Source organism: Chiloscyllium plagiosum, unplaced genomic scaffold (genome assembly GCF_037043375.1).
Source record: "Chiloscyllium plagiosum isolate Xiang-an unplaced genomic scaffold, Cpla_swu_hap1 HiC_scaffold_42, whole genome shotgun sequence".
NCBI classification, from domain to species: Eukaryota; Metazoa; Chordata; class Chondrichthyes; order Orectolobiformes; family Hemiscylliidae; genus Chiloscyllium; species Chiloscyllium plagiosum.
This window is the reverse complement of record NW_028270180.1, coordinates 1,507,049-1,532,501: the sequence shown is the minus strand read 5'-3', so window position 1 is coordinate 1,532,501 and position 25,453 is coordinate 1,507,049. Positions and strand designations below refer to the sequence as shown.

Genomic DNA, 25,453 nt, shown 5'->3' with positions numbered 1-25,453 from the left:
TGTGATGCCATTGAACATCAAGGGGCATTGGTTAGATTCTCTTTTGTTGGTACATGAGAGGCATGAATGTTACTTGCCAGTTTTTAACCCAAGCCTGGGTTTGGTCCATATCCCTCTGAACCCTTTCTATTCATATACCCATCCACATGCCTTTTAAACACCCCTGCTCCTCCCTCCATTCCCCCTTTTAAACATTGTAATTGAACCAGCCTCCACCACTTCCTCTGGCAGCTCATTCTATACACGCACCACCCATGCCCTTCATGATTTTATAAATCTCTATAAGGTCAACCCTCAGCTTCTGATACTCCAAGGAAAACAGCCCTAGCCTGTTCAGTCTCTTCCTTTAGCTCAAACCCTCCAACTCTGGCAACAGCCTTGTAAATCTTTTCCGAACTCTTTCGAGTTTCACAACATCCTCACAGCCACTTCATGACCTCCAAATTCCTATACTCATGCACTGACCAATAAGGCAAGCATACCTAACACCTTTTTCACTATCCTACCTACTTGCGATGGCACTTTCAAGGATTGAAGAGGGCAGAGTAGTAGATGTGATTTGTACAGACTTCAGTAATGATTTTGAGGTGCCGGTTTTGGCCTGTGGTGTACAGGCCAAAAATCACACAAGTTAAAAATCACACAACACTAGATTATAGTCCAACAGGTTTATTTGGAAGCACTAGCTTTCGGTCCACTGCTCCGTCATCAGGTGGTTGTGCAGCATAATTTATGCAAACGTTTACAGTGTGATGTTACTGAAATTATATACATGTATTGAAAAAGACCTCGATTGTTTGTCAAGTCTTTTAGAATGACCGTATTGGACCATAACTTTCAAGTGTAAAACCCAGAACGTTTTTGAAGCTACATTCACAAGCGAACTTTAACAAGTGCCACGTCAACCCAGATAGTGCATGAAAGGTATGAGGCGCCCCAATGTTAAGACTGATTCAATTTCTAAAATAGAGATTTACAGAATATTACATAGATTCATGCAATAACTTTACACATACAAAATTACCGCTCAAACACAAACCTAGGATTAACTAAGCACAATAAGTTCAGAACATTTAATGCTGTAACTGTCTGACTTTTTATATAAATATAAAACCAACCACTCAGAATGCGTATTCTTCCTCCACTTCTTGGAAGAAGGGAACGATCATCAACGGTTGAAAGCACTTGCGAAAACGCAACTCTTTCAACCAACTTCACGCTCAGAAGAATACACTTCATATCTTCCTCATGGTTGGTGAAGCCTAACAATTAAGAATCCATTTCTCAAGTCAAAAACTATAGAAATGATCCATAAGAGTATAGTCTTAAAATTTAACGGCGCGTTCTCCGTTCTGCACTCCGAGCGAACCACTTTTCGGAGAGAGTGACCAGTAATTCCCCTTCTTAGAAAATTCTAGTATCTAGTAGAAAATAACATATTGACACAAAGTATTTCGCTGCATCGTTCTCAAATATATTTCTGCGTATATAAGAAATATTTTAATTTGTTCTACTATTACCCAGCAGGCAATATCATTTGCATATACCAGTATTCATAGAACATAGAACATAGAAGAATACAGCGCAGTACAGGCCCTTCGGTCCTCGATGTTGCGCCAATCCAAGACCCCTAACCTACACTAGCCCACTATCCTCCATATGCCTATCCAATGCCCGCTTAAATGCACATAATGAGGGAGAGTCCACCACTGCTATTGGCAGGGCATTCCATGAACTCACGACTCGCTGAGTAAAGAACCTACCCCTAACATCTGTCCTATACCTACCCCCCTTAATTTAAAGCTATGCCCCCTTGTAATAGCTGACTCCATACGTGGAAAAAGATTCTCACTGTCGACCCTATCTAAACCCCTAATCATCTTGTACACCTCTATCAAGTCACCCCTAAACCTTCTTTTTTCCAATGAAAACAGCCCCAAGTGCCTCAGCCTTTCCGCATACGATCTTTCTACCATACCAGGCAACATCCTGGTAAACCTCCTCTGCACCCGTTCCAGTGCCTCCACATCCTTCCTATGATATGGCGACCAAAACTGCACACAATACTCCTGATGCGGCCGCACCAGAGTCTTATACAACTGCAACATGACCTCAGTACTCTGGAACTCAATTCCTCTACCAATAAAAGCCAGTACGCCATATGCCTTCTTCACCGCACTATTTACCTGGGTGGCAACTTTCAAAGATCTGTGTACATGGACACCAAGATCCCTCTGCTCATCCACACTACCAACTATCCGACCATTATCCCAGTACCCCATCTTTTTATTACTCTTACCAAAGTGAATCACCTCACACTTAGCTACATTGAACTCCATTTGCCACCTTTCTGCCCAGTTCTGCAGCTTATCTATATCCCGCTGTAACCTGCCACATCCTTCCTCACTGTCTACAACTCCTCCGACTTTCGGATCATCCGCAAACTTGCTCACCCAACCTTCTAACCCCTCCTCCAGGTCATTTATAAAAATGACAAACAGCAATGGTCCCAAAACAGATCCTTGCGGAACACCGCTAGTGACGGCACTCCAAGATGAACCTTTGCCATCAACTACTACCCACTGTCTTCTTCCAGCCAGCCAACTCCTAATCCAAACCTCCAACTCACCCTCAATGCCATACCTCCGTATTTTGTGCAGTAGTCTACCATGGGGAACCTTATCAAACGCTGGAAATGTGTTGCTGGAAAAGCGCAGCAGGTCAGGCAGCATCCAGGGAACAGGAGAATCGACGTTTCGGGCATAAGCCCTTCTTCAGGAATGCTTATGCCCGAAACGTCGATTCTCCTGTTCCCTGGATGCTGCCTGACCTGCTGCGCTTTTCCAGCAACACATTTCCAGCTCTGATCTCCAGCATCTGCAGACCTCGCTTTCTCCTCAACCTTATCAAATGCCTTACTAAAATCCATATACACCACATCTACCGCTTTCCCCTCGTCCACCTCCTTAGTCACCTTCTCAAAGAATTCAATAAGGTTTGTGAGGCACGACCTGCCCTTCACAAAACCATGCTGACTATCCTTGATCACATTATTCCTAACCAGATGTTCATAAATCCTATCCCTTACAATTCTCTCTAAGATTTTGCCCACAACAGAAGTGAGACTCACCGGCCTATAGTTACTAGGGTTATCCCTACTCCCCTTCTTGAACAAGGGAACCACATTTGCTAGCCTCCAATCTTCTGGCACTACTCCTGTAGACAACGAGGACATAAAAATCAAGACCAATGGCTCTGCAATCTCCTCCCTTGCTTCCCAGAGAATCCTAGGATAAATGCCATCAGGCCCAGGGGACTTATCTATTTTCACCCTTTCCAGAATTTCCAACACCTCTTCTCTACATACCTCAAAGCCATCCATTCTACTTAATTGTGACTCAGTACTCACATTGACAACAATGTCCTGTTCCTGACTGAATACTGACGAAAAGTATTCATTCAGTGTCTCCCCAATCTCTTCAGCCTCCACACGCAACTTCCCACTATTATCCTTGACTGGACCTATTCCTACCCTAGTCATTCTTTTATTCCTGACATACCTATAGAAAGCCTTAGGGTTTTCCCTAATCCTACCAACTAAGGACCTTTCATGTCCCCTCCTTGCTGCTCTTAGCTCTCTCTTCAGATCCTTCCTGACTACCTTATAACTCTCAATCGCCCCAATTGAACCTTCACGCCTCATCTTTACATAGGCCACCCTCTTCCATTTAACAAGGGATTCCAATTTCTTATTAAACCACGGCTCCCTCACACGGCCCTTTCCTCCCTGCCTGACGGGTACATACTTATCAAGGACACTCAATAGTTGCTCCTTGAACAAGTTCCACATATCAATTACGCCCTTGCCTTGAAGCTTACTTTTCCAAGCCACACATCCTAAGTCATGCCTCACCGCATCATAATTTCCCTGCCCCCAGCTATAACTCTTGCCCTGTATTGCACACTTATCCCTCTCCATCACTAGAGTAAAAGTCACCGAATTGTGGTCACTGTCCCCAAAGAGCTTACCTACCTCTAATTCTAACACCTGGCCTGGTTCATTACCCAGAGCCAAATCCAGTATGGCCTCACCTCTTGTTGCCTATCTACATATTGTGTCAGGAAACCCTCCTGCACACATTGGACAAACACTGACCCATCTAACGAACTTGAGCTATAGCTTTCCCAATCAATATCAGGAAAGTTAAAGTCCCCCATAACAACCACTCTTCTCTTGAATCATCCTCGCAATCCTTTCTTCTACGTTTCTAGGACTATTAGGAGGCCTGTAAAAAACTCCTAACAGGGTGAGCTCACCTTTCCTATTCCTAACCTCAGCCCAAACTACCTCAGATGGCGAGTCTTCATCCATCGTCCTTTCCACAGCTGTAATACTATCTTTGACAAGCAATGCCACACCTCCCCCTCTTTTACCCCTACTAAAACATTTAAATCCTGGGACCTGCAACAGCCAATCCTGTCCCTGTTCTACCCATGTCTCCGTAATAGCCACAACATCGAAGTCCCAGGTACCAACCCACACTGCAAGTTCACCTACCTTATTTCGTATACATCTTGCATTGAAGTATACACACTTCAAGCCACTTTCCTGTTTACAGGCACCCTCCTTTGAAATTCATGCCATGTTCCTAACCTCCCTACACTCCAGGTCCTGCACCCTAAAGCTACAGTCTGGGTTCCCATGCCCCTGCAGAGTTAGTTTAAACCCCCCCCCCAAGAGCACAGTTTTGGTTTTTTTACAGCAATCAGTGAAACGTCTCACTCAAACCTCGTTGTAAAAATTACTGAGCCCAGTAGAGAGTTTTATTCAATTGATTTCGCCTATTTCAGTGGTCTTTCAGGGAAATAAATAATATCTGCGTCCAGATGTATAGGAAAGTGCAAGTATTGCTGTCTGGAGTCTCCTATCACTATCCTTCAACTGTATCATTGATGCAGATGGACGATCCGGTGGGGGGGACAGTAAACTGGACACCACGTCCAGAGTCCTGATGGACACGGTAAAAGATGCCAAGCTGCACGACGTCTTCAGCGCCCCTGCAGACGGAGCGCAGCGTAGATACACCAGGTCACGGGCAGACGGGTCTATCCGCTCAAGGATAGATTACCTGTTTGTGTCCCGAACGCTCTCGGTCAGATCCACCGACGTCAAGCCGGTGTTCTTCTCCGACCACTGCCTCCTGCTGGCCGACTGTCACCTACAGGACGAGCAGCGGGCTGGTAAGGGAACGTGGAAGCTGAACACCAAGCTGTTGACCCTGGGAAACATCGAGGAGCTCAAGAGGGACTACGCAGGTTGGAGAACCGTGAAGCCCCTCTTTGAGTCCCCAGCGGACTGGTGGGAAACAGTAAAAGGGAACATCAAGAGGTTCTTCATCCTCAAAGGTGTTCAGGAGGCGAGAGAGAGGTGGGGAAAACTGTCCCAGCTCCAGGAAAGTATGCAGAACCTGCTCCTGCTGCAGACGATGGGGGTGGATGTCACGGAGGACCTCAAGGAGGTGAAGGGCCAGCAAGCCTCCCTCTTTGCTTCGGAGGCCTCCAAGATAATCTTCCGGTCCAGGGTCCGCTCGGTGGAGCAGGACGAGACGTGTTCACGTTTCTTCTTCCAGAAGGTGCACAGAGAGAGCTCTGTGCTCAGCAGCCTGAAGGAAGAAGATGGCTCGCTAACGTCATCTCAGGCTGACGTCATGAGGATCAGTAAATCCTTCTACGCCAGTCTGTATGACGCGAAGCCGACCGACAGCGCGGCCACCCAGTCGTTCCTGTCCTCTATCACAGAGTTCTTAGACGACAGAACACGGGAGAGGCTGGACTAGCTGCTATCTCTGGACGAGCTGACCAAGGCCCTCGAGTCCTTCGAAAAGAATAAAACTCCCGGAAGCGACGGCTTACCGGTCGAGCTCTATTCCGCTCTGCGGGACTTGATTGGCCAGGACCTGCTGGAGGTGTATGTCAGTATGCTTCGGGCAGGTACCATGAGTGAATCCATGAGGAAAGGCATCATCACCCTCGTCTACAAGCGGAAGGGGGAGAGGGAGGAACTCAAAAATTGGAGACCAATCTCACTGTTGAATGCAGATTACAAAATTCTGTCAAAGGTAATCGCCAACCGGGTCAGGTCTGCTCTAGGGTCGGTGATTCACCCTGACCAAACCTGTGCTGTGCCGGGCAGGAAGATCGCTGAGAGTCTCGCACTCCTCAGGGATACGATCGCCTACGTGCAGGACAGAGGGTTGGACACCTGCCTGATCAGCCTGGACCAGTAGAAAGCCTTTGACAGGATATCACACACGTATATGAGAGATGTTCTCTCCAAAATGGGCTTTGGGGAGGGAATCTGCAATTGGATCAGACTGCTCTACACCAACATTGTCAGTGCAGTCTCAAACAACGGGTGGGAATCAGATAGCTTCCCAGTCAGATCTGGAGTCAGGCAGGGCTGCCCCCTCTCTCCTGCCTTGTTTGTGTACTGCATAGAGCCATTTGCCGAGTCCATCACGAAGGATGCGAGCCTGAGAGGGGTGACTATTCCTGGCAGCGGGGGCCTGCAGGTTAAGGCCTCCCTGTACATGGATGACGTCGCCGTTTTCTGCTCGGATCTGCTGTCCGTGCGCAGACTCATCTGCATTTGTGACCAGTTCGAACGGGCCTCGGGTGCCAAGGTAAACCGAGGCAAGAGCGAGGCCATGCTCTTCGGGAACTGGGCCGACCAATCCTCGATCCCCTTCACCGTCAGGACCGACCACCTGAAGGTGCTGGGTATTTTGTTTGGGGGGCCTGGGGCATGCGCCAAGTCTTGGGAGGAGCGTATCAGTAAAGTGAGGCAGAAACTGGGCAGATGGAAGCTACAGTCGCTCTCCATCGCGGGAAAAAACCTGGTCATCAGGTGTGAGGCACTGTCATTGCTGTTATACGTTGCACAGGTCTGGCCTATTCCCAGAACCTGTGCCGCTGCAGTCACCCGGGCCATCTTCCAGTTTATATGGAGGTCTAAGATGGACCGAGTCCGAAGGGACTCACTGTATAAAGATCTGGGCAACGGGGGAAAAAATACACCCAATGCCACCCTCATCCTGATGGCCACCTTTGTGTGTGGCTGCATCAAGTTGTGCGTGGATCCCCGGTACGCAAACACCAAGTGTCACTACGTACTGAGGTTCTACTTGTCCCCGGTGTTGCGAAGGATGGGCCTGGCCTCGCTGCCGCGGAACGCCCCGAGTAGTTGGACCGTTCCGTATCACCTGTCCTTCGTGGAGAAATTTATGAAGAAAAACACCTTTGACCACAAGTCCATTAGGAAGTGGTCAGCACGTAGTGTCCTTGAGACCCTTCGGGAAAAGGAGAGGGCGGATCCTATCGAGCGGTTCCCTGAGCAGACTGTCAAAGCCATTTGACAGAATGCCTCATCGCCAGAACTTTCCAACAAGCACCAAGACATGGTTTGGCTGGTGGTGAGAAGGGCTCTGCCTGTGAGATCCTTTATGCACGCCCAGACTCTCAGCTGCACCGCACGCTGCCCTCGAAGCGGCTGCGGGGGGGACGAGACTGTCACCCACCTCCTTCTGGAATGTGCCTACGCAGAGGAAGTCTGGAGAGGAATGCAGTGGTGTTTGTCGAGGTTCGTCCCGAGCAGCGCCGTGACACGGGACTCCGTGCTCTCCGGTCTGTTCCCCGGGACGCACACCGAGACGAACATCAACTGTGCCTGGAGGATCATCAACTCGGTGAAGGAGGCTCTCTGGGTGGACCGAAACCTGCTGATCTTCCAGCTGAAGGAGTTGACCCTGACTGAGTGTTGCAGACTGGCACATTCCATGGTCCAGGACTATGTGTTGAGGGACGCGCTGAAGCTTGGGGCAGCTGCCGCCAAGGCGCAGTGGGGAAAGATCACTGTGTAAAGTCTGCCTGCCTAACGAAGAACAGGGGGCCCATGCAGTCATTTGGGCTCTGCTGACGCCTCAGCTAATTATATGGGCATATGATCAAAAAGTGTACAGATATGTATAAAAATGATAAGGTTTGATTTCTGTATGTACATGTTTACATATGTATGGCATGACCAACTGTTCAGACCATCAAATTATTTTATGAATAAAGTATATTTTTGAAATAAAAAAAACCTACTTGCGATGGCACTTTCAAGGATTGAAGAGGGCAGAGTAGTAGATGTGATCTGTACAGACTTCAGTAATGATTTTGAGGTGCCGGTTTTGGCCTGTGGTGTACAAAGTTAAAAATCACACAACACTAGATTATAGTCCAACAGGTTTATTTGGAAGCACTAGCTTTCGGTCCACTGCTCCGTCATCAGGTGGTTGTGCAGTATAATTTATGCAAACGTTTACAGTGTGATGTTACTGAAATTATATACATGTATTGAAAAAGACCTCGATTGTTTGTCAAGTCTTTTAGAATGACCGTATTGGACCATAACTTTCAAGTGTAAAACCCAGAACGTTTTTGAAGCTACATTCACAAGCGAACTTTAACAAGTGCCACGTCAACCCAGATAGTGCATGAAAGGTATGAGGCGCCCCAATGTTAAGACTGATTCAATTTCTAAAATGGAGATTTACAGAATATTACATAGATTCATGCAATAACTTTACACATACAAAATTACCGCTCAAACACGAACCTAGGATTAACTAAGCACAATAAGTTCAGAACATTTAATGCTGTAACTGTCTGACTTTTTATATAAATATAAAACCAACCACTCAGAATGCGTATTCTTCCTCCACTTCTTGGAAGAAGGGAACGATCATCAACGGTTGAAAGCACTTGCGAAAACGCAACTCTTTCAACCAACTTCACGCTCAGAAGAATACACTTCATATCTTCCTCATGGTTGGTGAAGCCTAACAATTAAGAATCCATTTCTCAAGTCAAAAACTATAGAAATGATCCATAAGAGTATAGTCTTAAAATTTAACGGCGCGTTCTCCGTTCTGCACTCCGAGCGAACCACTTTTCGGAGAGAGTGACCAGTAATTCCCCTTCTTAGAAAATTCTAGTATCTAGTAGAAAATAACATATTGACACAAAGTATTTCGCTGCATCGTTCTCAAATATATTTCTGCGTATATAAGAAATATTTTAATTTGTTCTACTATTACCCAGCAGGCAATATCATTTGCATATACCAGTATTCATAGAACATAGAAGAATACAGCGCAGTGCAGGCCCTTCGGTCCTCGATGTTGCGCCAATCCAAGACCCCTAACCTACACTAGTCCACTATCCTCCATATGCCTATCCAATGCCCGCTTAAATGCACATAATGAGGGTGAGTCCACCACTGCTATTGGCAGGGCATTCCATGAACTCACGACTCGCTGAGTAAAGAACCTACCCCTAACATCTGTCCTATACCTACCCCCCTTAATTTAAAGCTATGCCCCCTTGTAATAGCTGACTCCATACGTGGAAAAAGATTCTCACTGTCGACCCTATCTAAACCCCTAATCATCTTGTACACCTCTATCAAGTCACCCCTAAACCTTCTTTTTTCCAATGAAAACAGCCCCAAGTGCCTCAGCCTTTCCGCATACGATCTTTCTACCATACCAGGCAACATCCTGGTAAACCTCCTCTGCACCCGTTCCAGTGCCTCCACATCCTTCCTATGGTATGGCGACCAAAACTGCACACAATACTCCTGATGCGGCCGCACCAGAGTCTTATACAACTGCAACATGACCTCAGTACTCTGGAACTCAAATCCTCTACCAATAAAAGCCAGTACGCCATATGCCTTCTTCATCGCACTATTTACCTGGGTGGCAACTTTCAAAGATCTGTGTACATGGACACCAAGATCCCTCTGCTCATCCACACTACCAAGTATCCGACCATTATCCCAGTACCCCATCTTTTTATTACTCTTACCAAAATGAATCACCTCACACTTAGCTACATTGAACTCCATTTGCCACCTTTCTGCCCAGTTCTGCAGCTTATCTATATCCCGCTGTAACCTGCCACATCCTTCCTCACTGTCTACAACTCCTCCGACTTTCGTATCATCCGCAAACTTGCTCACCCAACCTTCTAACCCCTCTTCCAGGTCATTTATAAAAATGACAAACAGCAATGGTCCCAAAACAGATCCTTGCGGAACACCGCTAGTGACGGCACTCCAAGATGAACCTTTGCCATCAACTACTACCCTCTGTCTTCTTCCAGCCAGCCAACTCCTAATCCAAACCTCCAACTCACCCTCAATGCCATACCTCCGTATTTTTTGCAGTGGTCTACCATGGGGAACCTTATCAAACGCTGGAAATGTGTTGCTGGAGAAGCGCAGCAGGTCAGGCAGCATCCAGGGAACAGGAGAATCGACGTTTCGGGCATAAGCCCTTCTTCAGGAATGCTTATGCCCGAAACGTCGATTCTCCTGTTCCCTGGATGCTGCCTGACCTGCTGCGCTTTTCCAGCAACACATTTCCAGCTCTGATCTCCAGCATCTGCAGACCTCGCTTTCTCCTCAACCTTATCAAATGCCTTACTAAAATCCATATACACCACATCTACCGCTTTCCCCTCGTCTACCTCCTTAGTCACCTTCTCAAAGAATTCAATAAGGTTTGTGAGGCACGACCTGCCCTTCACAAAACCATGCTGACTATCCTTGATCACATTATTCCTATCCAGATGTTCATAAATCCTATCCCTTACAATTCTCTCTAAGATTTTGCCCACAACAGAAGTGAGACTCACCGGCCTATAGTTACTAGGGTTATCCCTACTCCCCTTCTTGAACAAGGGAACCACATTTGCTAGCCTCCAATCTTCTGGCACTACTCCTGTAGACAACGAGGACATAAAAATCAAGGCCAATGGCTCTGCAATCTCCTCCCTTGCTTCCCAGAGAATCCTAGGATAAATGCCATCAGGCCCAGGGGACTTATCTATTTTCACCCTTTCCAGAATTTCCAACACCTCTTCTCTACATACCTCAAAGCCATCCATTCTACTTAATTGTGACTCAGTACTCACATTGACAACAATGTCCTGTTCCTGACTGAATACTGACGAAAAGTATTCATTCAGTGTCTCCCCAATCTCTTCAGCCTCCACACGCAACTTCCCACTATTATCCTTGACTGGACCTATTCCTACCCTAGTCATTCTTTTATTCCTGACATACCTATAGAAAGCCTTAGGGTTTTCCCTAATCCTACCAACTAAGGACCTTTCATGTCCCCTCCTTGCTGCTCTTAGCTCTCTCTTCAGATCCTTCCTGACTACCTTATAACTCTCAATCGCCCCAATTGAACCTTCACGCCTCATCTTTACATAGGCCACCCTCTTCCATTTAACAAGGGATTCCAATTTCTTATTAAACCACGGCTCCCTCACACGGCCCTTTCCTCCCTGCCTGACGGGTACATACTTATCAAGGACACTCAATAGTTGCTCCTTGAACAAGTTCCACATATCAATTACGCCCTTGCCTTGAAGCTTACTTTTCCAAGCCACACATCCTAAGTCATGCCTCACCGCATCATAATTTCCCTGCCCCCAGCTATAACTCTTGCCCTGTATTGCACACTTATCCCTCTCCATCACTAGAGTAAAAGTCACCGAATTGTGGTCACTGTCCCCAAAGAGCTTACCTACCTCTAATTCTAACACCTGGCCTGGTTCATAACCCAGAGCCAAATCCAGTATGGCCTCACCTCTTGTTGGCCTATCTACATATTGTGTCAGGAAACCCTCCTGCACACATTGGACAAACACTGACCCATCTAACGAACTTGAGCTATAGCTTTCCCAATCAATATCAGGAAAGTTAAAGTCCCCCATAACAACCACTCTTCTCTTGAATCATCCTCGCAATCCTTTCTTCTACGTTTCTAGGACTATTAGGAGGCCTGTAAAAAACTCCTAACAGGGTGAGCTCACCTTTCCTATTCCTAACCTCAGCCCAAACTACCTCAGATGGCGAGTCTTCATCCATCGTCCTTTCCACAGCTGTAATACTATCTTTGACAAGCAATGCCACACCTCCCCCTCTTTTACCCCTACTAAAACATTTAAATCCTGGGACCTGCAACAGCCAATCCTGTCCCTGTTCTACCCATGTCTCCGTAATAGCCACAACATCGAAGTCCCAGGTACCAACCCACATTGCAAGTTCACCTACCTTATTTCGTATACATCTTGCATTGAAGTATACACACTTCAAGCCACTTTCCTGTTTACAGGCACCCTCCTTTGAAATTCATGCCATGTTCCTAACCTCCCTACACTCCAGGTCCTGCACCCTAAAGCTACAGTCTGGGTTCCCATGCCCCTGCAGAGTTAGTTTAAACCCCCCCCCAAGAGCACAGTTTTGGTTTTTTTACAGCAATCAGTGAAACGTCTCACTCAAACCTCGTTGTAAAAATTACTGAGCCCAGTAGAGAGTTTTATTCAATTGATTTCGCCTATTTCAGTGGTCTTTCAGGGAAATAAATAATATCTGCGTCCAGATGTATAGGAAAGTGCAAGTATTGCTGTCTGGAGTCTCCTATCACTATCCTTCAACTGTATCATTGATGCAGATGGACGATCCGGCGGGGGGGGACAGTAAACTGGACACCACGTCCAGAGTCCTGATGGACACGGTAAAAGATGCCAAGCTGCACGACGTCTTCAGCGCCCCTGCAGACGGAGCGCAGCGTAGATACACCAGGTCACGGGCAGACGGGTCTATCCGCTCAAGGATAGATTACCTGTTTGTGTCCCGAACGCTCTCGGTCAGATCCACCGACGTCAAGCCGGTGTTCTTCTCCGACCACTGCCTCCTGCTGGCCGACTGTCACCTACAGGACGAGCAGCGAGCTGGTAAGGGAACGTGGAAGCTGAACACCAAGCTGTTGACCCTGGGAAACATCGAGGAGCTCAAGAGGGACTACGCAGGTTGGAGAACCGTGAAGCCCCTCTTTGAGTCCCCAGCGGACTGGTGGGAAACAGTAAAAGGGAACATCAAGAGGTTCTTCATCCTCAATGGTGTTCAGGAGGCGAGAGAGAGGTGGGGAAAACTGTCCCAGCTCCAGGAAAGTATGCAGAACCTGCTCCTGCTGCAGACGATGGGGGTGGATGTCACGGAGGACCTCAAGGAGGTGAAGGGCCAGCAAGCCTCCCTCTTTGCTTCGGAGGCCTCCAAGATAATCTTCCGGTCCAGGGTCCGCTCGGTGGAGCAGGACGAGACGTGTTCACGTTTCTTCTTCCAGAAGGTGCACAAAGAGAGCTCCGTGCACAGCAGCCTGAAGGAAGAAGATGGCTCGCTAACGTCATCTCAGGCTGACGTCATGAGGATCAGTAAATCCTTCTACGCCAGTCTGTATGACGCGAAGCCGACCGACAGCGCGGCCTCCCAGTCGTTCCTGTCCTCTATCACAGAGGTCTTAGACGACAGAACACGGGAGAGGCTGGACTAGCTGCTATCTCTGGACGAGCTGACCAAGGCCCTCGAGTCCTTCGAAAAGAATAAAACTCCCGGAAGCGACGGCTTACCGGTCGAGCTCTATTCCGCTCTGCGGGACTTGATTGGCCAGGACCTGCTGGAGGTGTATGTCAGTATGCTTCGGGCAGGTACCATGAGTGAATCCATGAGGAAAGGCATCATCACCCTCGTCTACAAGCGGAAGGGGGAGAGGGAGGAACTCAAAAATTAGAGACCAATCTCACTGTTGAATGCAGATTACAAAATTCTGTCAAAGGTAATCGCCAACCGGGTCAGGTCTGCTCTAGGGTCGGTGATTCACCCTGACCAAACCTGTGCTGTGCCGGGCAGAAAGATCGCTGAAAGTCTCGCACTCCTCAGGGATACGATCGCCTACGTGCAGGACAGAGGGTTGGACACCTGCCTGATCAGCCTGGACCAGTAGAAAGCCTTTGACAGGATATCACACACGTATATGAGAGATGTTCTCTCCAAAATGGGCTTTGGGGAGGGAATCTGCAATTGGATCAGACTGCTCTACACCAACATTGTCAGTGCAGTCTCAAACAACGGGTGGGAATCAGATAGCTTCCCAGTCAGATCTGGAGTCAGGCAGGGCTGCCCCCTCTCTCCTGCCTTGTTTGTGTACTGCATAGAGCCATTTGCCGAGTCCATCACGAAGGATGCGAGCCTGAGAGGGGTGACTATTCCTGGCAGCGGGGGCCTGCAGGTTAAGGCCTCCCTGTACATGGATGACGTCGCCGTTTTCTGCTCGGATCTGCTGTCCGTGCGCAGACTCATCTGCATTTGTGACCAGTTCGAACGGGCCTCGGGTGCCAAGGTAAACCGAGGCAAGAGCGAGGCCATGCTCTTCGGGAACTGGGCCGACCAATCCTCGATCCCCTTCACCGTCAGGACCGACCACCTGAAGGTGCTGGGTATTTTGTTTGGGGGGCCTGGGGCATGCGCCAAGTCTTGGGAGGAGCGTATCAGTAAAGTGAGGCAGAAACTGGGCAGATGGAAGCTACAGTCGCTCTCCATCGCGGGAAAAAACCTGGTCATCAGGTGTGAGGCACTGTCATTGCTGTTATACGTTGCACAGGTCTGGCCTATTCCCAGAACCTGTGCCGCTGCAGTCACCCGGGCCATCTTCCAGTTTATATGGAGGTCTAAGATGGACCGAGTCCGAAGGGACTCACTGTATAAAGATCTGGGCAACGGGGGAAAAAATACACCCAATGCCACCCTCATCCTGATGGCCACCTTTGTGTGTGGCTGCATCAAGTTGTGCGTGGATCCCCGGTACGCAAACACCAAGTGTCACTACGTACTGAGGTTCTACTTGTCCCCGGTGTTGCGAAGGATGGGCCTGGCCTCGCTGCCGCGGAACGCCCCGAGTAGTTGGACCGTTCCGTATCACCTGTCCTTCGTGGAGAAATTTATGAAGAAAAACACCTTTGACCACAAGTCCATTAGGAAGTGGTCAGCACGTAGTGTCCTTGAGACCCTTCGGGAAAAGGAGAGGGCGGATCCTATCGAGCGGTTCCCTGAGCAGACTGTCAAAGCCATTTGACAGAATGCCTCATCGCCAGAACTTTCCAACAAGCACCAAGACATGGTTTGGCTGGTGGTGAGAAGGGCTCTGCCTGTGAGATCCTTTATGCACGCCCAGACTCTCAGCTGCACCGCACGCTGCCCTCGAAGCGGCTGCGGGGGGGACGAGACTGTCACCCACCTCCTTCTGGAATGTGCCTACGCAGAGGAAGTCTGGAGAGGAATGCAGTGGTGTTTGTCGAGGTTCGTCCCGAGCAGCGCCGTGACACGGGACTCCGTGCTCTCCGGTCTGTTCCCCGGGACGCACACCGAGACGAACATCAACTGTGCCTGGAGGATCATCAACTCGGTGAAGGAGGCTCTCTGGGTGGACCGAAACCTGCTGATCTTCCAGCTGAAGGAGTTGACCCTGACTGAGTGTTGCAGACTGGCACATTCCATGGTCCAGGACTATGTGTTGAGGGACGCGCTGAAGCTTGGGGCAGCTGCCGCCAAGGCGCAGTGGGGAAAGATCACTGTGTAAAGTCTGCCTGCCTAACGAAGAACAGGGGGCCCATGCAGTCATTTGGGCTCTGCTGACGCCTCAGCTAATTATATGGGCATATGATCAAAAAGTGTACAGACATGTATAAAAATGATAAGGTTTGATTTCTGTATGTACATGTTTACATATGTATGGCATGACCAACTGTTCAGACCATCAAATTATTTTATGAATAAAGTATATTTTTGAAATAAAAAAAACCTACTTGCGATGGCACTTTCAAGGATTGAAGAGGGCAGAGTAGTAGATGTGATCTGTACAGACTTCAGTAATGATTTTGAGGTGCCGGTTTTGGCCTGTGGTGTACAAAGTTAAAAATCACACAACACTAGATTATAGTCCAACAGGTTTATTTGGAAGCACTAGCTTTCGGTCCACTGCTCCGTCATCAGGTGGTTGTGCAGTATAATTTATGCAAACGTTTACAGTGTGATGTTACTGAAATTATATACATGTATTGAAAAAGACCTCGATTGTTTGTCAAGTCTTTTAGAATGACCGTATTGGACCATAACTTTCAAGTGTAAAACCCAGAACGTTTTTGAAGCTACATTCACAAGCGAACTTTAACAAGTGCCACGTCAACCCAGATAGTGCATGAAAGGTATGAGGCGCCCCAATGTTAAGACTGATTCAATTTCTAAAATGGAGATTTACAGAATATTACATAGATTCATGCAATAACTTTACACATACAAAATTACCGCTCAAACACGAACCTAGGATTAACTAAGCACAATAAGTTCAGAACATTTAATGCTGTAACTGTCTGACTTTTTATATAAATATAAAACCAACCACTCAGAATGCGTATTCTTCCTCCACTTCTTGGAAGAAGGGAACGATCATCAACGGTTGAAAGCACTTGCGAAAACGCAACTCTTTCAACCAACTTCACGCTCAGAAGAATACACTTCATATCTTCCTCATGGTTGGTGAAGCCTAACAATTAAGAATCCATTTCTCAAGTCAAAAACTATAGAAATGATCCATAAGAGTATAGTCTTAAAATTTAACGGCGCGTTCTCCGTTCTGCACTCCGAGCGAACCACTTTTCGGAGAGAGTGACCAGTAATTCCCCTTCTTAGAAAATTCTAGTATCTAGTAGAAAATAACATATTGACACAAAGTATTTCGCTGCATCGTTCTCAAATATATTTCTGCGTATATAAGAAATATTTTAATTTGTTCTACTATTACCCAGCAGGCAATATCATTTGCATATACCAGTATTCATAGAACATAGAAGAATACAGCGCAGTGCAGGCCCTTCGGTCCTCGATGTTGCGCCAATCCAAGACCCCTAACCTACACTAGTCCACTATCCTCCATATGCCTATCCAATGCCCGCTTAAATGCACATAATGAGGGTGAGTCCACCACTGCTATTGGCAGGGCATTCCATGAACTCACGACTCGCTGAGTAAAGAACCTACCCCTAACATCTGTCCTATACCTACCCCCCTTAATTTAAAGCTATGCCCCCTTGTAATAGCTGACTCCATACGTGGAAAAAGATTCTCACTGTCGACCCTATCTAAACCCCTAATCATCTTGTACACCTCTATCAAGTCACCCCTAAACCTTCTTTTTTCCAATGAAAACAGCCCCAAGTGCCTCAGCCTTTCCGCATACGATCTTTCTACCATACCAGGCAACATCCTGGTAAACCTCCTCTGCACCCGTTCCAGTGCCTCCACATCCTTCCTATGGTATGGCGACCAAAACTGCACACAATACTCCTGATGCGGCCGCACCAGAGTCTTATACAACTGCAACATGACCTCAGTACTCTGGAACTCAAATCCTCTACCAATAAAAGCCAGTACGCCATATGCCTTCTTCATCGCACTATTTACCTGGGTGGCAACTTTCAAAGATCTGTGTACATGGACACCAAGATCCCTCTGCTCATCCACACTACCAAGTATCCGACCATTATCCCAGTACCCCATCTTTTTATTACTCTTACCAAAATGAATCACCTCACACTTAGCTACATTGAACTCCATTTGCCACCTTTCTGCCCAGTTCTGCAGCTTATCTATATCCCGCTGTAACCTGCCACATCCTTCCTCACTGTCTACAACTCCTCCGACTTTCGTATCATCCGCAAACTTGCTCACCCAACCTTCTAACCCCTCTTCCAGGTCATTTATAAAAATGACAAACAGCAATGGTCCCAAAACAGATCCTTGCGGAACACCGCTAGTGACGGCACTCCAAGATGAACCTTTGCCATCAACTACTACCCTCTGTCTTCTTCCAGCCAGCCAACTCCTAATCCAAACCTCCAACTCACCCTCAATGCCATACCTCCGTATTTTTTGCAGTGGTCTACCATGGGGAACCTTATCAAACGCTGGAAATGTGTTGCTGGAGAAGCGCAGCAGGTCAGGCAGCATCCAGGGAACAGGAGAATCGACGTTTCGGGCATAAGCCCTTCTTCAGGAATGCTTATGCCCGAAACGTCGATTCTCCTGTTCCCTGGATGCTGCCTGACCTGCTGCGCTTTTCCAGCAACACATTTCCAGCTCTGATCTCCAGCATCTGCAGACCTCGCTTTCTCCTCAACCTTATCAAATGCCTTACTAAAATCCATATACACCACATCTACCGCTTTCCCCTCGTCTACCTCCTTAGTCACCTTCTCAAAGAATTCAATAAGGTTTGTGAGGCACGACCTGCCCTTCACAAAACCATGCTGACTATCCTTGATCACATTATTCCTATCCAGATGTTCATAAATCCTATCCCTTACAATTCTCTCTAAGATTTTGCCCACAACAGAAGTGAGACTCACCGGCCTATAGTTACTAGGGTTATCCCTACTCCCCTTCTTGAACAAGGGAACCACATTTGCTAGCCTCCAATCTTCTGGCACTACTCCTGTAGACAACGAGGACATAAAAATCAAGGCCAATGGCTCTGCAATCTCCTCCCTTGCTTCCCAGAGAATCCTAGGATAAATGCCATCAGGCCCAGGGGACTTATCTATTTTCACCCTTTCCAGAATTTCCAACACCTCTTCTCTACATACCTCAAAGCCATCCATTCTACTTAATTGTGACTCAGTACTCACATTGACAACAATGTCCTGTTCCTGACTGAATACTGACGAAAAGTATTCATTCAGTGTCTCCCCAATCTCTTCAGCCTCCACACGCAACTTCCCACTATTATCCTTGACTGGACCTATTCCTACCCTAGTCATTCTTTTATTCCTGACATACCTATAGAAAGCCTTAGGGTTTTCCCTAATCCTACCAACTAAGGACCTTTCATGTCCCCTCCTTGCTGCTCTTAGCTCTCTCTTCAGATCCTTCCTGACTACCTTATAACTCTCAATCGCCCCAATTGAACCTTCACGCCTCATCTTTACATAGGCCACCCTCTTCCATTTAACAAGGGATTCCAATTTCTTATTAAACCACGGCTCCCTCACACGGCCCTTTCCTCCCTGCCTGACGGGTACATACTTATCAAGGACACTCAATAGTTGCTCCTTGAACAAGTTCCACATATCAATTACGCCCTTGCCTTGAAGCTTACTTTTCCAAGCCACACATCCTAAGTCATGCCTCACCGCATCATAATTTCCCTGCCCCCAGCTATAACTCTTGCCCTGTATTGCACACTTATCCCTCTCCATCACTAGAGTAAAAGTCACCGAATTGTGGTCACTGTCCCCAAAGAGCTTACCTACCTCTAATTCTAACACCTGGCCTGGTTCATAACCCAGAGCCAAATCCAGTATGGCCTCACCTCTTGTTGGCCTATCTACATATTGTGTCAGGAAACCCTCCTGCACACATTGGACAAACACTGACCCATCTAACGAACTTGAGCTATAGCTTTCCCAATCAATATCAGGAAAGTTAAAGTCCCCCATAACAACCACTCTTCTCTTGAATCATCCTCGCAATCCTTTCTTCTACGTTTCTAGGACTATTAGGAGGCCTGTAAAAAACTCCTAACAGGGTGAGCTCACCTTTCCTATTCCTAACCTCAGCCCAAACTACCTCAGATGGCGAGTCTTCATCCATCGTCCTTTCCACAGCTGTAATACTATCTTTGACAAGCAATGCCACACCTCCCCCTCTTTTACCCCTACTAAAACATTTAAATCCTGGGACCTGCAACAGCCAATCCTGTCCCTGTTCTACCCATGTCTCCGTAATAGCCACAACATCGAAGTCCCAGGTACCAACCCACATTGCAAGTTCACCTACCTTATTTCGTATACATCTTGCATTGAAGTATACACACTTCAAGCCACTTTCCTGTTTACAGGCACCCTCCTTTGAAATTCATGCCATGTTCCTAACCTCCCTACACTCCAGGTCCTGCACCCTAAAGCTACAGTCTGGGTTCCCATGCCCCTGCAGAGTTAGTTTAAACCCCCCCCCAAGAGCACAGTTTTGGTTTTTTTACAGCAATCAGTGAAACGTCTCACTCAAACCTCGTTGTAAAAATTACTGAGCCCAGTAGAGAGTTTTATTCAATTGATTTCGCCTATTTCAGTGGTCTTTCAGGGAAATAAATAATATCTGCGTCCAGATGTATAGGAAAGTGCAAGTATTGCTGTCTGGAGTCTCCTATCACTATCCTTCAACTGTATCATTGATGCAGATGGACGATCCGGCGGGGGGGGACAGTAAACTGGACACCACGTCCAGAGTCCTGATGGACACGGTAAAAGATGCCAAGCTGCACGACGTCTTCAGCGCCCCTGCAGACGGAGCGCAGCGTAGATACACCAGGTCACGGGCAGACGGGTCTATCCGCTCAAGGATAGATTACCTGTTTGTGTCCCGAACGCTCTCGGTCAGATCCACCGACGTCAAGCCGGTGTTCTTCTCCGACCACTGCCTCCTGCTGGCCGACTGTCACCTACAGGACGAGCAGCGAGCTGGTAAGGGAACGTGGAAGCTGAACACCAAGCTGTTGACCCTGGGAAACATCGAGGAGCTCAAGAGGGACTACGCAGGTTGGAGAACCGTGAAGCCCCTCTTTGAGTCCCCAGCGGACTGGTGGGAAACAGTAAAAGGGAACATCAAGAGGTTCTTCATCCTCAATGGTGTTCAGGAGGCGAGAGAGAGGTGGGGAAAACTGTCCCAGCTCCAGGAAAGTATGCAGAACCTGCTCCTGCTGCAGACGATGGGGGTGGATGTCACGGAGGACCTCAAGGAGGTGAAGGGCCAGCAAGCCTCCCTCTTTGCTTCGGAGGCCTCCAAGATAATCTTCCGGTCCAGGGTCCGCTCGGTGGAGCAGGACGAGACGTGTTCACGTTTCTTCTTCCAGAAGGTGCACAAAGAGAGCTCCGTGCACAGCAGCCTGAAGGAAGAAGATGGCTCGCTAACGTCATCTCAGGCTGACGTCATGAGGATCAGTAAATCCTTCTACGCCAGTCTGTATGACGCGAAGCCGACCGACAGCGCGGCCTCCCAGTCGTTCCTGTCCTCTATCACAGAGGTCTTAGACGACAGAACACGGGAGAGGCTGGACTAGCTGCTATCTCTGGACGAGCTGACCAAGGCCCTCGAGTCCTTCGAAAAGAATAAAACTCCCGGAAGCGACGGCTTACCGGTCGAGCTCTATTCCGCTCTGCGGGACTTGATTGGCCAGGACCTGCTGGAGGTGTATGTCAGTATGCTTCGGGCAGGTACCATGAGTGAATCCATGAGGAAAGGCATCATCACCCTCGTCTACAAGCGGAAGGGGGAGAGGGAGGAACTCAAAAATTAGAGACCAATCTCACTGTTGAATGCAGATTACAAAATTCTGTCAAAGGTAATCGCCAACCGGGTCAGGTCTGCTCTAGGGTCGGTGATTCACCCTGACCAAACCTGTGCTGTGCCGGGCAGAAAGATCGCTGAAAGTCTCGCACTCCTCAGGGATACGATCGCCTACGTGCAGGACAGAGGGTTGGACACCTGCCTGATCAGCCTGGACCAGTAGAAAGCCTTTGACAGGATATCACACACGTATATGAGAGATGTTCTCTCCAAAATGGGCTTTGGGGAGGGAATCTGCAATTGGATCAGACTGCTCTACACCAACATTGTCAGTGCAGTCTCAAACAACGGGTGGGAATCAGATAGCTTCCCAGTCAGATCTGGAGTCAGGCAGGGCTGCCCCCTCTCTCCTGCCTTGTTTGTGTACTGCATAGAGCCATTTGCCGAGTCCATCACGAAGGATGCGAGCCTGAGAGGGGTGACTATTCCTGGCAGCGGGGGCCTGCAGGTTAAGGCCTCCCTGTACATGGATGACGTCGCCGTTTTCTGCTCGGATCTGCTGTCCGTGCGCAGACTCATCTGCATTTGTGACCAGTTCGAACGGGCCTCGGGTGCCAAGGTAAACCGAGGCAAGAGCGAGGCCATGCTCTTCGGGAACTGGGCCGACCAATCCTCGATCCCCTTCACCGTCAGGACCGACCACCTGAAGGTGCTGGGTATTTTGTTTGGGGGGCCTGGGGCATGCGCCAAGTCTTGGGAGGAGCGTATCAGTAAAGTGAGGCAGAAACTGGGCAGATGGAAGCTACAGTCGCTCTCCATCGCGGGAAAAAACCTGGTCATCAGGTGTGAGGCACTGTCATTGCTGTTATACGTTGCACAGGTCTGGCCTATTCCCAGAACCTGTGCCGCTGCAGTCACCCGGGCCATCTTCCAGTTTATATGGAGGTCTAAGATGGACCGAGTCCGAAGGGACTCACTGTATAAAGATCTGGGCAACGGGGGAAAAAATACACCCAATGCCACCCTCATCCTGATGGCCACCTTTGTGTGTGGCTGCATCAAGTTGTGCGTGGATCCCCGGTACGCAAACACCAAGTGTCACTACGTACTGAGGTTCTACTTGTCCCCGGTGTTGCGAAGGATGGGCCTGGCCTCGCTGCCGCGGAACGCCCCGAGTAGTTGGACCGTTCCGTATCACCTGTCCTTCGTGGAGAAATTTATGAAGAAAAACACCTTTGACCACAAGTCCATTAGGAAGTGGTCAGCACGTAGTGTCCTTGAGACCCTTCGGGAAAAGGAGAGGGCGGATCCTATCGAGCGGTTCCCTGAGCAGACTGTCAAAGCCATTTGACAGAATGCCTCATCGCCAGAACTTTCCAACAAGCACCAAGACATGGTTTGGCTGGTGGTGAGAAGGGCTCTGCCTGTGAGATCCTTTATGCACGCCCAGACTCTCAGCTGCACCGCACGCTGCCCTCGAAGCGGCTGCGGGGGGGACGAGACTGTCACCCACCTCCTTCTGGAATGTGCCTACGCAGAGGAAGTCTGGAGAGGAATGCAGTGGTGTTTGTCGAGGTTCGTCCCGAGCAGCGCCGTGACACGGGACTCCGTGCTCTCCGGTCTGTTCCCCGGGACGCACACCGAGACGAACATCAACTGTGCCTGGAGGATCATCAACTCGGTGAAGGAGGCTCTCTGGGTGGACCGAAACCTGCTGATCTTCCAGCTGAAGGAGTTGACCCTGACTGAGTGTTGCAGACTGGCACATTCCATGGTCCAGGACTATGTGTTGAGGGACGCGCTGAAGCTTGGGGCAGCTGCCGCCAAGGCGCAGTGGGGAAAGATCACTGTGTAAAGTCTGCCTGCCTAACGAAGAACAGGGGGCCCATGCAGTCATTTGGGCTCTGCTGACGCCTCAGCTAATTATATGGGCATATGATCAAAAAGTGTACAGACATGTATAAAAATGATAAGGTTTGATTTCTGTATGTACATGTTTACATATGTATGGCATGACCAACTGTTCAGACCATCAAATTATTTTATGAATAAAGTATATTTTTGAAATAAAAAAAACCTACTTGCGATGGCACTTTCAAGGATTGAAGAGGGCAGAGTAGTAGATGTGATCTGTACAGACTTCAGTAATGATTTTGAGGTGCCGGTTTTGGCCTGTGGTGTACAAAGTTAAAAATCACACAACACTAGATTATAGTCCAACAGGTTTATTTGGAAGCACTAGCTTTCGGTCCACTGCTCCGTCATCAGGTGGTTGTGCAGTATAATTTATGCAAACGTTTACAGTGTGATGTTACTGAAATTATATACATGTATTGAAAAAGACCTCGATTGTTTGTCAAGTCTTTTAGAATGACCGTATTGGACCATAACTTTCAAGTGTAAAACCCAGAACGTTTTTGAAGCTACATTCACAAGCGAACTTTAACAAGTGCCACGTCAACCCAGATAGTGCATGAAAGGTATGAGGCGCCCCAATGTTAAGACTGATTCAATTTCTAAAATGGAGATTTACAGAATATTACATAGATTCATGCAATAACTTTACACATACAAAATTACCGCTCAAACACGAACCTAGGATTAACTAAGCACAATAAGTTCAGAACATTTAATGCTGTAACTGTCTGACTTTTTATATAAATATAAAACCAACCACTCAGAATGCGTATTCTTCCTCCACTTCTTGGAAGAAGGGAACGATCATCAACGGTTGAAAGCACTTGCGAAAACGCAACTCTTTCAACCAACTTCACGCTCAGAAGAATACACTTCATATCTTCCTCATGGTTGGTGAAGCCTAACAATTAAGAATCCATTTCTCAAGTCAAAAACTATAGAAATGATCCATAAGAGTATAGTCTTAAAATTTAACGGCGCGTTCTCCGTTCTGCACTCCGAGCGAACCACTTTTCGGAGAGAGTGACCAGTAATTCCCCTTCTTAGAAAATTCTAGTATCTAGTAGAAAATAACATATTGACACAAAGTATTTCGCTGCATCGTTCTCAAATATATTTCTGCGTATATAAGAAATATTTTAATTTGTTCTACTATTACCCAGCAGGCAATATCATTTGCATATACCAGTATTCATAGAACATAGAAGAATACAGCGCAGTGCAGGCCCTTCGGTCCTCGATGTTGCGCCAATCCAAGACCCCTAACCTACACTAGTCCACTATCCTCCATATGCCTATCCAATGCCCGCTTAAATGCACATAATGAGGGTGAGTCCACCACTGCTATTGGCAGGGCATTCCATGAACTCACGACTCGCTGAGTAAAGAACCTACCCCTAACATCTGTCCTATACCTACCCCCCTTAATTTAAAGCTATGCCCCCTTGTAATAGCTGACTCCATACGTGGAAAAAGATTCTCACTGTCGACCCTATCTAAACCCCTAATCATCTTGTACACCTCTATCAAGTCACCCCTAAACCTTCTTTTTTCCAATGAAAACAGCCCCAAGTGCCTCAGCCTTTCCGCATACGATCTTTCTACCATACCAGGCAACATCCTGGTAAACCTCCTCTGCACCCGTTCCAGTGCCTCCACATCCTTCCTATGGTATGGCGACCAAAACTGCACACAATACTCCTGATGCGGCCGCACCAGAGTCTTATACAACTGCAACATGACCTCAGTACTCTGGAACTCAAATCCTCTACCAATAAAAGCCAGTACGCCATATGCCTTCTTCATCGCACTATTTACCTGGGTGGCAACTTTCAAAGATCTGTGTACATGGACACCAAGATCCCTCTGCTCATCCACACTACCAAGTATCCGACCATTATCCCAGTACCCCATCTTTTTATTACTCTTACCAAAATGAATCACCTCACACTTAGCTACATTGAACTCCATTTGCCACCTTTCTGCCCAGTTCTGCAGCTTATCTATATCCCGCTGTAACCTGCCACATCCTTCCTCACTGTCTACAACTCCTCCGACTTTCGTATCATCCGCAAACTTGCTCACCCAACCTTCTAACCCCTCTTCCAGGTCATTTATAAAAATGACAAACAGCAATGGTCCCAAAACAGATCCTTGCGGAACACCGCTAGTGACGGCACTCCAAGATGAACCTTTGCCATCAACTACTACCCTCTGTCTTCTTCCAGCCAGCCAACTCCTAAT

General features: G+C 47.8%; 4 non-coding genes across 4 annotated transcripts; all 4 read right to left on the bottom strand.

The window, feature by feature from the left end:
- Positions 1-1,116: 1,116 nt before the first annotated feature.
- LOC148137546 (small nucleolar RNA U3) lies at positions 1,117-1,327 on the bottom strand. The gene has a single exon (XR_015754210.1). It is a non-coding gene; the product is annotated as a small nucleolar RNA U3 (small nucleolar RNA).
- A 7,409-nt stretch (positions 1,328-8,736) lies between these two features.
- Positions 8,737-8,947, bottom strand: LOC148137545 (small nucleolar RNA U3). The gene has a single exon (XR_015754209.1). It is a non-coding gene; the product is annotated as a small nucleolar RNA U3 (small nucleolar RNA).
- Positions 8,948-16,350: 7,403 nt separating this feature from the next.
- LOC148137544 (small nucleolar RNA U3) lies at positions 16,351-16,561 on the bottom strand. The gene has a single exon (XR_015754208.1). It is a non-coding gene; the product is annotated as a small nucleolar RNA U3 (small nucleolar RNA).
- A 7,403-nt stretch (positions 16,562-23,964) lies between these two features.
- On the bottom strand, positions 23,965-24,175 carry LOC148137543 (small nucleolar RNA U3). The gene has a single exon (XR_015754207.1). It is a non-coding gene; the product is annotated as a small nucleolar RNA U3 (small nucleolar RNA).
- Between the last annotated feature and the right edge of the window lie 1,278 nt (positions 24,176-25,453).